The 16,641-nt window shown below is 39.5% G+C and overlaps 1 protein-coding gene across 38 annotated transcripts in view; it reads left to right on the forward strand.

The window, feature by feature from the left end:
* Positions 1-16,641, forward strand: part of ZNF536 (zinc finger protein 536) — a 417,537-nt gene that overhangs the window by 69,433 nt on the left and 331,463 nt on the right. The gene's annotated exons all lie outside the window — the stretch shown is intronic.

The raw sequence follows: 16,641 nt of genomic DNA on the forward strand, positions 1-16,641 counted from the left end.
AAGGCTCCATTTGATGCCCTCTTTCCTCAATCTCAGCTCAATCTCACTGAATTGTTTGCTGCAATGGCCAGTTGATGTAAATTGGTATAGTCCATTAAACTCAATAGGCCTACACAATTTTACAACAGCTGAAGATTTGGCCTCAAATTCCTTATTTTCTGTTTAGAAAATTTTTTCCCCTCAAACTTTTCCTCTTTTCCCACTTATGCAACAGTCCCTCTCAGCAGGAACAGTTTGTCTCTCTCTAGCTTGCTCAGTGCATTTCCTCCCAAAGTAAACAAGTGAACTAAATTAATGATGGATCTCAGGTTGTAATGTAACAACAGTCTATGATGGAGATTCTCTATTTCTCCCTCTCTTCTTTCAATCAGAGCAGCTTCTCCTCTTCAATCAATCTCAAATGTACCTAACAGTTCCTTTTGGTTAGACTCATAGTTACCACAGTTTGGAGATTTGACCTTGGTCCTTTTTCTTTCTGATAGCAGACTCTATCTAAGTAAAAACTTGAAATCATGATGATACCGGCTGCTTCTTCAGAGAGAGGGAAAGTGTTTCTCCTGGCGGCTAATTTATCTGTTTTTCTCTTCTTGAGGAGCTCTCTAAAGAGCTCAATATTTGTGGTTGGGGTAATCTTTACTCACAAAGTTATATCAGACGCAAAGCCTCCAGTCTGCAATAAAGATTAGGGGTATTTTTTCTAGTTCAGTGGCCACCTATTTGCCTGAAAAAGGGGACAAAAGGTTTGTATCTATGGAGGACTTGAGATGCTTTTTTTAATATTCACTTGGTTATATGAATTAATGACTGTGGGTCTGACTCTTGACCCTTAATGTAGTCACTGACCTTTGCTTTCCCGGTTTGGAAAATTATGTTGATATACCTTGCAAGAACATTTATATTGGCTCTTTCTTTTATTTTTGCTTTGTCTCACTGCCGAGATGGTGTTACTTAGAAGCTGTTTTTCTTGCTGATAACCAAGGCATATCTCTGTGACTTAGTCGCTCCCATGTCCCATGCCGCTTTAGATGGGCATTTTTGGGCATAATACAGTGCATATAGTAGAAGAAACGTTGTCCTCCATATGTCTCAGTTTTGCTGGTTCTCAGAGATTTCCAGTATGTAAATGGTGTTCTGGCCCTTTAAGAATAAAAGATTCCATAAGACCCCATTCCAGGTGTTGGAATGAATAAAGGCCCAGAAAATGGCCTGGTAGCAGAAGGGAAGAAGTGGTCCTGGATAATTAGGAGTTGTATGGGAGGGAAAACCCACCATGCATCATTCCTTTTAAGGGCCTGCGAAGAGGAGCCATGGACTGTAGGGTGGGGCAGGGCTCCCCTCTCTTTCAGCTAATTGGGATGAGTTCTCTGGAGGAGGGCAGTAGGGAGTCCACATGCTCTTTCAGACCAGGAGAGACTCTGAAGGAGAAGAAAGCCAGGGCCAGAGGGCTAAGTTCCAGCCAGAAAGGACTGGGACCGGTGGCTTTGGGGGGAGCAGACTGACAGAGGAAGAGCTCTGGGTGTGGCAGAAGAACCAGAGCTAAGTATGAACTGTGGAATTAGGATTATGGACTTTATACTGGGGATTCATGGAGGAGTGTTTGGACTATTTTGTGATTAAGGACTCTGAGGACTGCGTGAACTCAGCCCTGGTAAGTGTGCTGTGTGGAGTGCTTCAGGGGCCAGCAAGAGGGGAGGGTGCCTGCCAAAGGACCCCCGGCCATGAGGGTTAGTGACCACCCTGCTACACATTGGAAGAGAAGTAAATTAGGGGACAGGGGAATTAAAATGATGGCTCATGACAGGTTGCAGCCTGCCTGCCTGACTTACTCATCATTCTGCACGGGTGTAACTGAGTCACAGTGAAATAATTATCAGGTAATAAATTCCTTTTTTGTTAATTAATTAATTTTTATTTATGCATTTACTCTCTTCTGTAATGCTAATTTTAAAAAGACTTTAAAATCATTAAAAAATCCTTGCATTAAGAAAAATATCCCCAAAATATTTTATACAAACATTTTACTAAATTATGTGCATATTGGGTAACGAGGTTTACTTTTACATTGTCTTTTTATCCATAACTTGCTATCCTTCATACAGTGGTGTTACGGGCATGCTGCTGTGGTCTCTTTAGGTGGCTTCTTTTATATAGACTTACTGTACTGGCATTGATTTATGCATTTGTATTAGAGTAGTACCCAAAGGAATCAGAAGTGCAATGCAATGGTGCTTAGCACCGTACACATAGCATGGCATGGACCCTGCCCTGAGGAGTTTACCATTCTAAGGTTCTGATCCTCCAGCCAGGCAGCCCCTGGAATTCCGTGGGGCTTGGGTGCACAGGTCTGCCAGCCGGGTTCAGGGTGCTGGATTGGGGCTTCATTTAAGACAAGATGCAGCAAGTGAGTGTGACCAGCAATAGGTGTAAGAGGGGAGGGAGCGCGGGTAAGGGTAACTGCAATAAATTCTTGTAGATAGGCTAACAATTGGCCAGACAAAGCCAATTGACAAAGCTCATCGAATTGCCGTTTTGGATTATACCAGTGGGCCATCTAGTACAGTATCCAGTCGTTGAAAGTGGCCAGGAGAAGCTGATTCAGAGGAAGGTTCAGAAAACCCTGCAGTTAGCAATTATGGGATAATCTTTGCCCAAGGAAAATTTCCTTCCAATCCCCAGTAGTTAGAGGCTGGTTACGCACCCAGTGTGCATACCTAGATGGCTCCAAATCAAGTAAAAGAGCTGGGGAGGATTTCATTTTCCTTTTGCTTTGAAATACATAAAGATCAGCTTTATTTAACCAATAGAAGACTCAAGGATTTGATGCCTGGATGAAAACTTATAATCAGTGGAATAGTACTTCGGCTTAATCAGTTCTCATCGGAAACTTGTTTGACCTATAGACCACCTTCCTTCTTCTAAGCTTAGATGTCTCTGTTATAAAACTTCTCAAGATTCTACAATGGCAACATTTAATGTGTTTTTTTTAACACAGGTGCATCTTGTAGGGCAAGAGAGAAACCTTTCTCCTTGTACACAGTACACATATGATTTATCAAACATATTGTATTATTCTGTCTTTACAGTAAAACATACTATGGATTGGAATGGTTATCTGTGGAGGATTAGAAACTGATATTCCATTTTATGTTCGAGAAGAGGATTACTATACAGATAATGTACTTTTAGTGAAGTATTTCAGTTTTAAGGACAGCAAAATCAACCAACCTTAGATGTAAAAGGAAAAGGATCTGGTAATGAACAATACCATTCAATTGACCTTTTGTATAGTAATCCAAAGATAGCATCAATAATATACCATTTTATATTTATTGAACAATAATTTTTTTCAGTCATCTGGAATGATCATTTGATTAAAAAAATTATCCACTGTAAATGCTGAATACCTGGAAGTTCACAAATTTTATCACATTTGATTGGCAGCATTAAATGCCAACAGCTCATTTAAATAAGGAACATCTGTACATTATTATTTTGGGATTTTTCATCTGTTGATTTAGAAATCTGAGGCTTTTATGAGCCTTTGCATGCAGATTTGTGTGTTACCTACATACATGATTTGTCAATAACAAAGAAATAGTCATAAAAATACTGTCTGGTGGTTTTGTGATTAAGGCAACAAATACATTGTATATGCAAAGGGATGTAATGTGCATTGCATTTGATTTTAGGTGTGGCAGTAGCAGCTTGATTTCATAACAGTGGGAATAACATGACAGTTCAAAAGCACAGAGAGAAGATTATGATTTTTATACATAGCAATGTACATTTTAAAAATAACAATGTAATTTTTTTACATTCCTTACTGTATCTCAGGATAATCCAATTTAGAACAATTTATTCTAAAGAGGTATGGTAAAAATAGAAGTTATATCATTATTGAGAATGGGATAATACATTATTTTTTATGAGTGAGTTACGAAGATGTACAACTCAGTTGGGACTTAGGATAAACATAATATTCCTTAATTAATCCATTATGCTATGGTACATACGTGCCATTTTTATACTTTAAAAATGAAAAATGTTTTAAAAAAGGAAATTGCTGCTTTTTATACTAAAAAGCTTTTTTTTTCTAAAATCATAAAAATGTATAATTGAATTCACCAAATAGTATTAATGAATTAAGCATGTAAATTGAACGCAGAGTTTTAAAATAGAGGGTCATCATCTTCTGGCAATCAGATATGAACATATTCTTTAGCCCAAATATATCAGTACTTATGGATGCAATTCATCCAGGTGTGGGGGCTAGCAAAAGGCCCTAAGTAAGGGCTGCATGGGAATCACTGGTTGAGCAGCAATGTAGGAGCGCCTGTGGAGCCCCTACATGTCTCAGAAAAAGTTGCCATTCTGGCACCCCAAAATGCAATGCTGCGGGCAGGTCAGGCATGGAGTCTTTTACACCAATTTATGCAGGTCTGGAACAGGTGTTTTCTGTGGCACATTGGATGGACTGAGAGATACCACTATGTGTTATTTAGCCAGGGAATCCCGCAACATCCTCTGTGCCACATTTAAGTGGAACAGAGGGCTTGGTGCTGGACCCCCACATCTAGAGTGGGAGGCAGAGCTGCAGATTCACTTTTACATTAAATCATTTGCTCCAGGACTCTGTGCAATTTGTTCCACTTTGGCTCTGGATATGGGTAAATAACTCATTCAAAAATGCCCTGCACTCTGTCTGCATAAAACCAGAGCTCTCAGGCTTTATGCATACAGGAATGGGTGTCACCCTTGTAATAATAATATTTTGTATTTATGGTGGAGGATCTGCAAGATCTTTCATTTGTTAATGAATTAAACCACACAACACTCCTTTTAGCTAGGTAGGTATTATTACTCCCATTTTTTAGAGAAGGTTATGTGGGAAGTCTAGGCAGAGCTGGGAACAGAACCCAGATCTTCTGAACCTCTGACTTATCCACAAGACGAGTCTCCCACAAAATAGACCTTTGATTCTGTAAGTGGGGAACCCATTTTTCAAATGTAAGCACCTTAACATGATATTCAAATCCCACATTTAGATGCTGAAAAAACTATTTAGAGCCTTTTGAAATACTGTATATAGGAGTCTCCCAATATCAGGCCCATAAATGTGATATATTTTATATGCCCACAGGCAGTTGGATATTTGAGGCATCTGTTTGAAAATTGGGCTCTGAATGTATGATGATATGATTTTATATTTAGGGTATCTCTCATTAAAGTTTGTAAATTTGATAGCCACTAACAGGATCTAGTGCTTGCTATAATACATTAAAATAAGAATACACCTAAGACGATATAAAGCCAAATGTCACTAATAAAAAGAGAATCAAATTAGAGACCTTTATTTTGTATTAAAGAGGCATTAAATGCAATACAAATCTGCAAAATACAAAGAAATTTACTTTTCTGCTGCCTCAGCATCAAGAGACTAGCATTCCTTTTCTCCATGTATCTGTGTCACCAGGTTATTTCTTCTTCTGTTTAGTCATATAACAGAATGTGTTGAGGCATATTATCCTCAACTTGTGTAGCAGTCTACAAATACTGATTGCTGTTTGAGCTTGTTATGGAAAAGTATTGCCCTGTGGATTGAGAAAATGACCAACAGTGGACTATAATCTTTGAAGCTGAGAGTAAAATTGCCAACTAGAGGTCATTTTTCAAACCAAGGGGCAATAGTTTGCTACTATAAACTGAATATTGCAGTCAGTATATGTTTTATTAAACCATTTAAGAAACTTGGGAGCCGTTTCATTTAAACTTCCTGCTTGATGTGGCTCAGAGAACAGGCCCAGGGCAGCTCGCAAAAGAGGCCTACTGTAGTCTGTATAATAAATATACTGTATCCTCAGTAATGTATAATAATAATTATGAAAGCTCTGGGCATTAATGGCTAAGAGCTATATGCTGCTATCATTCTACATCTGCAGCACCCATTCAAGTAAAGGAGAATTTTCTATAGAAATCAATGTCAGGCACTGTTTCATAATGCTATGATAACCCAAGGCCAAACTATCTGTGAAAAGCCCTGGATCATTATTCCAATTGTAGGCTAAATACTTAGAGTGAAAATACCTTCCTCTCTCCCCCATCTCCTTTTGTTGTTCTCGATCTCTGTTGAAGTACACACAACGTTGTGCTTTGTATGGGCCCTCATATAGGGAGTGTTGGCCACTTTCTTAGTTGATAAGAGAGTCTCATTTCTGAAAATCCTATTTATCTGACAATTCCATACACAGAGAGCCAGACTGAAGCCTTCATCCTCCCTCTTTCAGTCCATCTTACATACCTGTAGTGAAGCCAGACACATTGCGACATGAGAGCACTGGTGCAGCCAACAGCTGATTCTCTATCTCTCTATTGTAAAAGGTTTGGCATTGCTGCCCATCAGCATAATATCTAAGTGCCATCCACCTTCAAAAGATTGGCAGTAGCAAAATCCCTCATGGACTTTCTGAAGTCTCTGGCTCTTCTCATTGTGGGTTCTAAAAAGTGCCATGAGGAGTGTCACCCTTCCCAAAAGGGGTGAGGCGGAGAGGAAGGAGGATGATGGTGCCATGGCTCTATTCTTCCCGGAGCACCAGTCAACAGATCTGAGAGCAGTGAAGTCTTGTAGTCTCACCCAGGGTGGCATAACTGTTATTCCCCAAGACCCTGTGGTGAAATTATAGCTGGATTAGATAGAATTCCTCCTGGGACACTTCCATAGCCCCCTCATCTGCCTTTGGCTTCTACCCACAATCCAACCCATATAATTTCTATTTTATTAAGTCTTCAGGCACAGCTCATAGACTGGGTCAGTTTCATTGGCTGAAGCAGGACATATGTCCAAACAGATACTGTTACATTTTTGGCCTAATTTTTAAATGCATTACGCAAAATATGTGTACAATTATCTGCATAGTTTGTGAGTGAATCATCACAATTGTGCATGCAAATTGTGCATGCAAATGACAATATAAGTATCTTCTATTAGTTTATTTACAAATGCAATTGCAACTATAGGATATGCAAATTAGATGCAAAATCGTTTTTTGTACTTTGTGCTTTCAAAATCAAATCCTATATGTGTATGTGTACATCTGTGTGTATATTCATATGCGTGTGTGTGTAGATATATAAAAAATAGACGCAGAGTCATAATTTTCTCACAAATATAATTTTTAAGGTCTATATAAAATAAGGGTGATGGATTAGAATAATAAAAATCAGAGCAGCAAAAGACCTATTATGCATCTATTCCAACTTATTGATGGAATTGTTCCTTAGAAGATATTTGCTTGTGCTTTTTCCACACTAGGTTTAAATGTCCCAAGGTTTGAGGTTTCAACTACTTAACTTCCATAGTCTACAGAAAACATTTTCAGGAACTTTCTCTTGAAATCCTTTAAGTCCCTGATTTATCTTACTACTCTTACTGATAACCCATTGAACCACCCTGAACAATTCCTTTCTTCTTATACATGGTTATTATAAAACCCTTTGTCATTGATCAGGATTTTTGTGTCTCCTAAGCTAGTTGACATTGTAATTTTTCTAAAGCTCTGTTAAACATCAAAGGAGTGGGCAAAATGAATGTGAGACTAAGAATTTATGGTGGTATATTTTTATATATAATGTATTATTATTTTATTTATTTCTATGTCAGTGTCACTCTAGAGCCCCAGCCCTGTTGTGCAAGGTACTGTACAAAGGTAACTAATCTCATTTTTGCCAATGTTTAAATATACATATATAGTATGGATATATAGGATCACTAGTTCTATAACATGTTTTTATTATAAATATTACATTTTGAACAATAGCTATTAATATTAGGGGATGACAGAGCAAAAGCTCATATTGCCAGATAGCCTTAAATAGAATGTGTGTTTAATAAACAGAGACATGTGAAATACTGGGATATAGTGGGATAATACGCAGTCCGCAGCGATGTGGCAACAAGGTAAAGAGACTGAGGATGAAAATGATCAAATTCTGCTCCCAGTCATTGGAGTTACTTGTACATGCATGTCTTAGCCCAGCTGTGCACTTGTCTACACATTCTGCTCCTCTTTTCCTCTCTCTCCTCCAACATTCCCATGCAGGAAGAGAGAGAGAGGGATTGGGCCAGATCTATCCACAACACACTTGGTAACTCTTGGAGGCTTTTGGTGTTGCTTGTATTATAGCAGTGCCTAGCACTCCAACCAAGCTTTGAGCAGGTGCTGTATATGTAGTGAGAGACAGTATTTGCCCCGAAGAGCTTACTATCTAAATAGACAAGACAGACAAAAGGTTAGAGGGGAAAGGGACACAGACAGATGAAGGTCAATCAGCACGTGTCCAAGTTCACAAAGCCAGGTCAATGGCAGAGCAGGAGTAAAACTCATCTCTCATTAGTCACAGTTCCACAGCCCTATCCTCTGGACCTCTTTTGTTCCTTCATTCCTCCTACTCTAGTTTAACTGGGGGAATGCCCACTGTCTCTCATTGCTGACGTCTCCATTTCAGAGCTGTCAGCTGTGATCTCTGCCTTTGTTTGTGGAGTCAGGGATGCACTGCACATGAGCAGTACCTCCCAGATTTCAGATGTAGACTCCACCTCTTAGATCTGGGGCAGGCTTGGTAACTGCCTATAGCCTCTCAGAATACAATTCTCTCTCTTCACTAGAGAGAACAGGGGCAGACCCCCTCCCCCAAAAGGTTTATATTTCTCATTTGTTGCAAAAATTTTTACATAGCTGTATGTAAATAATGCTTGTATTTTATTGCTAAAGAGGATGGGCACTGTGAAGTATGTACATTTTTTCACATATCGCTGATGAAAATACAATACATGAATTAGAGACAGGACAAAGCTTAAAAGACCTTAAAATTTCAAACTGTTCAATTTTTTTTTGTAGCTCTTGTTTTTGTGACATGATTCACCTATCTAGAATGAGCTCTGATGAGATACAAGTTTTATACAGGAGCAGTTGTGCTTGCCTGAAAAAGAATAGGCTGAGATATTCAAAAGGGGTCTCAGATTTTGGGTGCTTCTGTTTCTGGGTGCTCAGTTTTACACAATAGGATTATGTACTGTGCAGAACTTGAAACAAACCCTGGCTCAGAATGGGGAAAGGCACACATCTTCAACAGGTGTAAGCTGTGAAAGCTGAGTTAATATAAATGTGAATTCTTGTGCTATATGCCCAGAGGTTAGAGAGAGGGGTTTGGCCTAAAGTGCAAAAAAAAAAAAAAAATTAATGAAGATTCACTTGAATTTTTAAATGAACTCATAGAGTTCATTTATGCTCACACTCTTTCTTTTCTGCAAACATTGATGTCATTGAGACTAAGTGTCATGAATTTTTGCAGCGAGCAAATTTCAAGTCATATATGTATGTATTTAGGGTTTTTAAATGCACATACCCAAGAATCAGTACCAAACTTCGGGACACAACATCAGCTTTAATGGCTACAAAATTATATTGTCAGATATTTTAATTTAGCAAACTGAGATTTTCTGAGGCTCAGAAGAGAAAGCAACAGGATTGATGGTATGTCATTATCATTCACTCCTAGGTAAATCACTTCTTTAGTCATAATTATAAGAGGAATCATCCCAAGTTTTTTGCTCTTTTCCTCAGCAAGTTTCTACATATTTCACCTGAGCAACAACAGGGTTTTGAGGCAGCTCTAGTATGTAGTTGTAACATTGATTTAAAATTAGAATGTTTTAAGATACACCTAATGAATGTGAATGATATATATTTATTCTGTAAGTGAAGAAATCTCCAGTCAAGTAACACTTGGTCCAAGTTGTTCCACCTACTCCATTATTTTTTCCATAAAGATGGTGCATCACTCTTTCTTTGCTGGTGCCTTCTATATTTTGGAATCTCCTTCCACCCTCTCTTTCAGGTACAGCAGGTTGGAAAATTATTTTTATTTTCCACAGAAAATGTTGATTTCTCACTGAAAAACCAAATACTGGAAAGCTAAAGACTATTGAAAACCAAATAATTTTTGGTCTTTGTTTTTTCAATTAAGAAATTGAAAATTTTATAAGAAAGCAGACACTTTCCACAAAAATTCCACCTTTGATACCAGATAGCATACATGGTCATAGTCTCAGCTGTGAGGCCAAGGACTCTCTGGGCTTCAATACTGAATAAGCCTCTTACCCTAGAGGTGAGAGATCCCTGTCAAGAGCGCATGGAGAAGTGTGCTATTCTCTTGCCAATACTGCCTCTGTTCTGTGAGTTAATGGAGTGCTGTTAATCTGGCCATTTTGAAAAACACTACATTCCTTCAACTAATTTGAAATAAATGTTTTAAATAATCAATTTTCTTTCAGAAAGAATTCCTTCTAATATCTCTCTTCAGCTCCCCTTTCCTGGTCTACTGCAGCACTCACCCAGTGCACCTTCCATCACTGCTAGCTGTGCCACCAGTCTCTAAACATAGGTTGGGTATTTGACTTTGTGCCTCTCTTGGTGTTTGGCATCAGTTTGAATGACATCATTACAAGAAATACCAGTTCTAAAAGCACGATTTCTATCACCTCTTGGGCAATGCTGATTGGTGAGTGTGCTGACCTTAGTTTCAGAGTAGCAGCCGTGTTAGTCTGTATCCGCAAAAAGAACAGGAGTACTTGTGGCACCTTAGAGACTAACAAATTTATTAGAGCATAAGCTTTCGTGGACTACAGCCCACTTCTTCAGATGCATCGTGTAGTCCACGAAAGCTTATGCTCTAATAAATTTGTTAGTCTCTAAGGTGCCACAAGAACTCCTGTTCTTTTTGCTGACCTTAGTTGTGGAAGTACCAGTTTTGAGTGGTATTTATTGTAGTCAGTCAAGATGGTGGACTCATGTACCTGCCATACTTGCAAGTAAGTTGGTATCCTGCTACCAATCCATTCTTATCTCTTATAATCTACTCTCGATGCGCATGGTCTCTCTTTTGTATATGCATGCCTTTGTGCTAGAATGGTATTGTGTCTAGTGACAGATCAATCAGATCCCAATGCTAGCACACAGTGTCAGGCTACGATGGGTTATGGGCATCATGATTAGATTATAGGCAGTTGATCCTAAGGACATAGGTCAACACCATGGTGTACCTAAAGAAATTCCCCTAATATGGTGTAGGTGAGGATACATATATCTATATTTCTCTCATAGCTAAAGAGATCATAGTTATATGTGGGTTGTGACTATTATATTCCACATACTGGAAATGCCTTTTAGGTGACCAATGTCAACTTCTCGGAACAAAGTTTTCCATAACCCCCTTGGGTGTGTTCTGGTTTTTGCTTGAATGGTTTGCCCGGTGCAATTCATGATGCTGCATTCCAAGGCTTGGGAGGTAGTGTGTCACTGACTTTAAGCAGAGGTTTCTCAAATACAATCTCATATCAGTGGGGCCAGGGTTTCAGTCTTAGTGGTGGCTTCCTTTGAATCCTTCGTTGTGTCTCCCATAGGCTAAATCGTGCCTTCAGATGCATGCTCAGGGATGCTATTGATATTCAATGGAAACTACAAGCATGCATCAAAGGCCAGATGGAAAATATGTATATAATGTTAATGTAACTATGTATTGTAAGTGGCAGCTAGGAATAGTAATAGAATAATGTGTTAATTTATACAGTGTATTTATTATACAGTCAAGTCAAAGAAGTGGATGTTTCTGCTTGTCAGGGTTTTTTTTGTTTTTGTTTTGGGTGTTTCTGCCTTTGTTGACTGATACAAATATTTTGGAATCTAAACATATCTCCACTGTAGTGTCTTTGTTCTGGATTTCTTTCATCTTAACTTATCAACATAGTATATGAGCCATTTTACCCTACAGGACGATCATCATCCTAGTGTGTATTTGCTCATTAATGTCAGGTTAAGATCTAAAGAAATGTGAAAGTGGGAATAGAATTTTTTTTTTGGTTTGTACTAATTTCTTTTTTACTAATAATAACTGAAATAGCAAAACTAAAGGACTGTAAATTTGAAATATAGTAAAAAACTGTATTCACACATTTTTCTTTTAACAAGTACTGTACTTTCAGTCCTGGCTTTGTTTAAATATTACTATATAGCATTGACCCTAACCAAAACTTTAAGCAAATCTCTTTTTTATAAAGAAAAAAATTGCTTTTATTTTTATATCAATAAATGAAATGTTCTGAAAATATAAAAATGAAATAACCTCTAAGATTGTTTCCTTTATTCAGTGGATTTTTTTCCAGCATCCATTACACAAGTTAAAATTTATGTACTTACAAAATTGACAGTCAGCAATATCTCTTGTTTTTATACATTCAGTATTGGTAATAAAGGATTTTGAACCCTCTCCGCCCCCCCCCCCCCCCAGAAATACAAAAGAGGAAACCATAATAAAAAGTGGTTTTGCAAATAGAGCTGGTTGAAAATTTTCCATAAAAACTGGTTTGGGACAGAAAAGTAGGTTTATTTTGACTAAATGACTTTTTCCAATAAGTTTCTATGGAAGTTTTCAATGGGAAATTTTGAGTTTTTGTCAAAAGCAAAAAACTTGTTGGTTTTCAGGTTTTCAGCAAAACCCAGAATTTCCCTTTCATTTTAATTGAAATTTTCTGTGAGGAAAAACCATCCATTTTCTGACCATCTCTAGTCATAAACTTACAACAAACAGTGTAAATTATGGTATTTATGCAATATTAGGGCTAGAATCTGGTATGCTAACACACGTAGAACAGTACCTACTGCATGAGTAGTACCATGGGACATTGATGGGACTTTTAGGATAAAGTGTTATTAAGTATGAGTAAGGGGATCAGAATTTGCCTCTTCAGCCCTAGTCCAGCAAAGCACTTAAGCAGGTATGTAACATTAAGCATTTAAATAGTCCTGTTGGCTTCAAGGATATGACTCACATGCTTTGCTAGACCAAAATCATTGAGGGCTGCTGGGTGTTCTTCACTTTTGAAAATCAACCCACTTATTTAGGAACCTAAATAACAAATTAGGAGCCTAACTTTTCCTATTCTTATTCTTGAGAATCATTTCAAGACTCCCATTGACGTCTGTGAAGGTGGTATTTTCCCCTAAATGGAGTTGGTTGAAAATTTCCAATGGACCAGTTTTCCACTGGAAAATGCAGATTTGATGAGACTGAAATATTTTTTGGGAACATACCAATTTTGTTGAAATTTGTAATGGGCAATTATCTAAATGTTTCAACAAGGTTTCATTTGAATTATATTTATATTATACGTGCTTCAGTGTTTTAAGTTTTAGATTATGATACAATATAATCAAAATGATAAAATCAAAACAAAATTTTAACTTTATGAAAGTGAAACATTTCAACTGTATTGAAACAAGATATTTTGAAATGTTTGAATTTGCAAAAAGTTCTGTGATGTCAACTTTTTGACCCAATTTGTAATTAAACCAAATTTTGAAATCTTAGGATTTCCCACCAGATGTATTTTGACCAGCTCTATCCCCAAAGCATAATAAGATTGTAACAGTCTTTTCCCCTTTTTTTTCCCCATTAGTGGATTTACAAGGTATTGTTCTTCCATTTTATTCTCTTCTGAATCATCATCATCTGCCCTGGCTTGTTCCTTTACACTATTTAGAAGCAGTCATTTTTTAGTGATCTTCAGAATCTTGTTTATTTTTTTTTAATATTACAGTGCAGTAAGGCTCTGATTATATTTTCCAGTGTTCCAGAATTTGACCAACACAGAACCCAATAGTTTTGTCATCATGTTCTATATTTCAATAAATTTGGCATTGTGGGGCATTTTTCCCCCAATGTTTTGAAACTTTCAGCAATCTTTTTTTCCTTACTCTAAAATCGGCACAATTTGGCTTCTGTTTACTGAGGAGTTTTATACTGCTTTAACATGGACATGTGCTCTCATATCCCCATTTAGTCTGCTTTCAATTACATAGCAAGGATGCAGCTTTCCTGTACCATATCAAGTTGTTCTTTTAAAAACTGCAAAATGCACTGCTCAATATATGAAGGCTAGTATTTATGGCAGCTTTGCCAGTGGACAGTCCCTTCATTTGTGGATAACTGTAGCATTGCACCAGACAATGCTTAGGCAGGATATATTTTATCAATTTTATTTTAGAATTTTAAAATGTAGTGATTTGAATACTTGTGAAACTTGATGGATTTGACAGACTTGTAGACTGAAGCCCCCTATTTATCCAGAGAACAGACATGAGCAATGAAAACTTTCCCAAACTAGCCCAGGCTATGGTTTCTAGGGAGTAAAGAAAGTTTTGGCCTTCTGGTAAGACTCCCATAATAGGTGCCAGTTAAGGTGGTGGAGGGGTTTGTTTTTTGGTGTTGTGGCAGCTTTACAAAGGGGACTGCTCTGAGACCAGCAAACTCATTATACATAAGCCACTAAACACATTTCCTATGAAATAGACTCTGTCTTCCAGGCAATAGCACTCCCATTCTTCTCTCGGAGAAAAGCTATTTTAAAAAAATGACTCTGGACAAAAGCTTAATTTATTGCTAAAATCAGCTTAGTTGAAAGATTTCTTTTGAATAATTTTCAGTGCATTGCAAAACTTCACACATAACATACCTTCCCACTGTGTAGGAAAGTCTCTTTGTTCAGAGGAAGGGGAATTGGCATACAACATGGCTACCAAGTGGAGAAAGGAAAATGTAGTGACTAAGGCATGTGGGAAGACATTAAAATGGCCAGAGTGGGCTCAGTGTTCTAGCTTGTTCTCTTAGAGCTACATCCTCAGCTAGTATAAACCATCATAGGTCTATTGATTTGAATGGAGCTATGACAATTTATACCAGCTTAGAATCTGATTCCCTGAGTGGAGTTCACTTGCAGGTAGAGAGCTCGTAAAAGGCCCTCTGCTTTCGGGCCACTGCACCCATCAGAGTAGCCCTGTGCTTATGTGTCTCCAAGAACCAGAAACTTTGTCAATTGCAGAGTAGAGATAGAGGAGGGTGGGGAAAGATAACTTTGTTCCAGTTTCCTTCAAGTATCCTGGGGGGGTGGGTGGGGGGGTGGAGAGGCTCCTTCTTTAGCCAGCTGAAGACAAATGGAGGGGTCTCCCACGGGTTTAAATAGACTCTCTCTTGTGGGTGGAGACCCCCCTCCTCCCTCCTATGCAAAGTCCAGCTCCAAGATGGAGTTCTGGAATCACCTGGGCAAGTCACATGTCCCTGCATGACTCAGTCTTTACAGGCCGAAGCCATTGTCCGCATGGTATCTTGCATGTCTCCAGGAAGACTTCTTATGTGGCTTGGAGCATTCCAAGATGCATTGTTCTCCAAGTGTTTCCTGATCAGGTACTTAACCTGGCGAATTCCTTCCTAAAGAAGCTGACCAAATGCCTCCCAAAGCTTACTTAGAAACCAAGTACATACAGTCCATATTCTTAACCTCAAGTAGAAAATGATATATATGTACAAATAGGATGAATAGATATAGTAGACCAGAACCTTTACGGAGATATGTTACATGGCACAGGCAGCACAAAGCATATTCCAGTTATGTCATACATACATTTATAAGCACCCCCTCCCCATAAAGCCTTATGGGGTACACTGTCACAGATCCAAAATAGGACTGGAAGAGAGGAAGCTGATGCAGTGGAAACAGAGGGCATCATGCTCAATGAGTTTGGAGTAAAAGAAGAGATGGGAGAGCTGGTAGCATTTGGAGAGGCGGGTGGCGTCTAAGAAGGGGTTTTAAGAATAGGGATATCCAGTGTTTGTCTGAAGTTAGGAGGAAAAGAGCCAGAGGTGTGGTTAAGGGTGTGAGAGAAGGAGGAAGAGAAATCAGAAGATTGCAGGCAGCGTAGTAAGGTTCAGTAGTAGTTAGCAGCAGGAGGACTTCATAGTCAGGCCCTAGGATGCAGGAGGAAAGGAAGAGTGAGAGGAAAGGAGAGAAGAGCAGGTAGGTGGGAGAAACCTCTCCCTGGATCATGTTGAATTTATCTTTGTGCATTTGGCAGGGTCTTGGGCAGAGATAGGGAGGGGAAAGAGTTCAAGCAGAGTAAAAAGTCAAGACAGGCTTTGTAGTCAGAGGAGATGAATATTGGAGGCAGGGCCGGCTCTAGGCACCAGCAAAACAAGCTGGTGCTTGGGGCGGCACATTTTTAGGGGTGGCATGGCCGGCGCCAGAATGCCGCCCCTAAAAATGTGCCCCGGCCGCCCTAGCTCACCTCCACTGCTGCTGCCACGGCGCATGAAACAGCTGATTCGCGCACCGCTACTCGCCCTCCCTCCCAGGCTCTCAAACCTGGGAGGGAGGGAGAGCAGCGGCGTGCGAATCAGCTGTTTCGCGCGCCGCGGCGGCTCGGGGTCTCCCCCTCCCTCCCAGGCTCTCAAACCTGGGAGGGAGGGGGAGATCCCGAGCGGCCGTTTTGCGCGCCGCTGCTCCCCCTCCCTCCCAGACTTGAGAGCCTGGGAGGGACGGGGAGAAGCGGCGCCCGCGCTGCGGCCACTCGGAGTCTCCCCCTCCCTCCCAGGCTCTCAAACCTGGGAGGGAGGGGGAGACTCCGAGTGGCCGCGTCGCGGCGCCGCTTCTCCCCCTCCCTACCTCCCTCCCTCCTAGGCTTGAGAGCCTGGGGGGAGGAGGCAGGGCTGGGGATTTGGGGAAGGGGTGGAGTTGAGGCGGGGTTGGGGGTGGGG

Source organism: Chrysemys picta, chromosome 14 (assembly GCF_011386835.1).
Source record: "Chrysemys picta bellii isolate R12L10 chromosome 14, ASM1138683v2, whole genome shotgun sequence".
In the NCBI taxonomy this organism is placed as follows: Eukaryota; Metazoa; Chordata; order Testudines; family Emydidae; genus Chrysemys; species Chrysemys picta.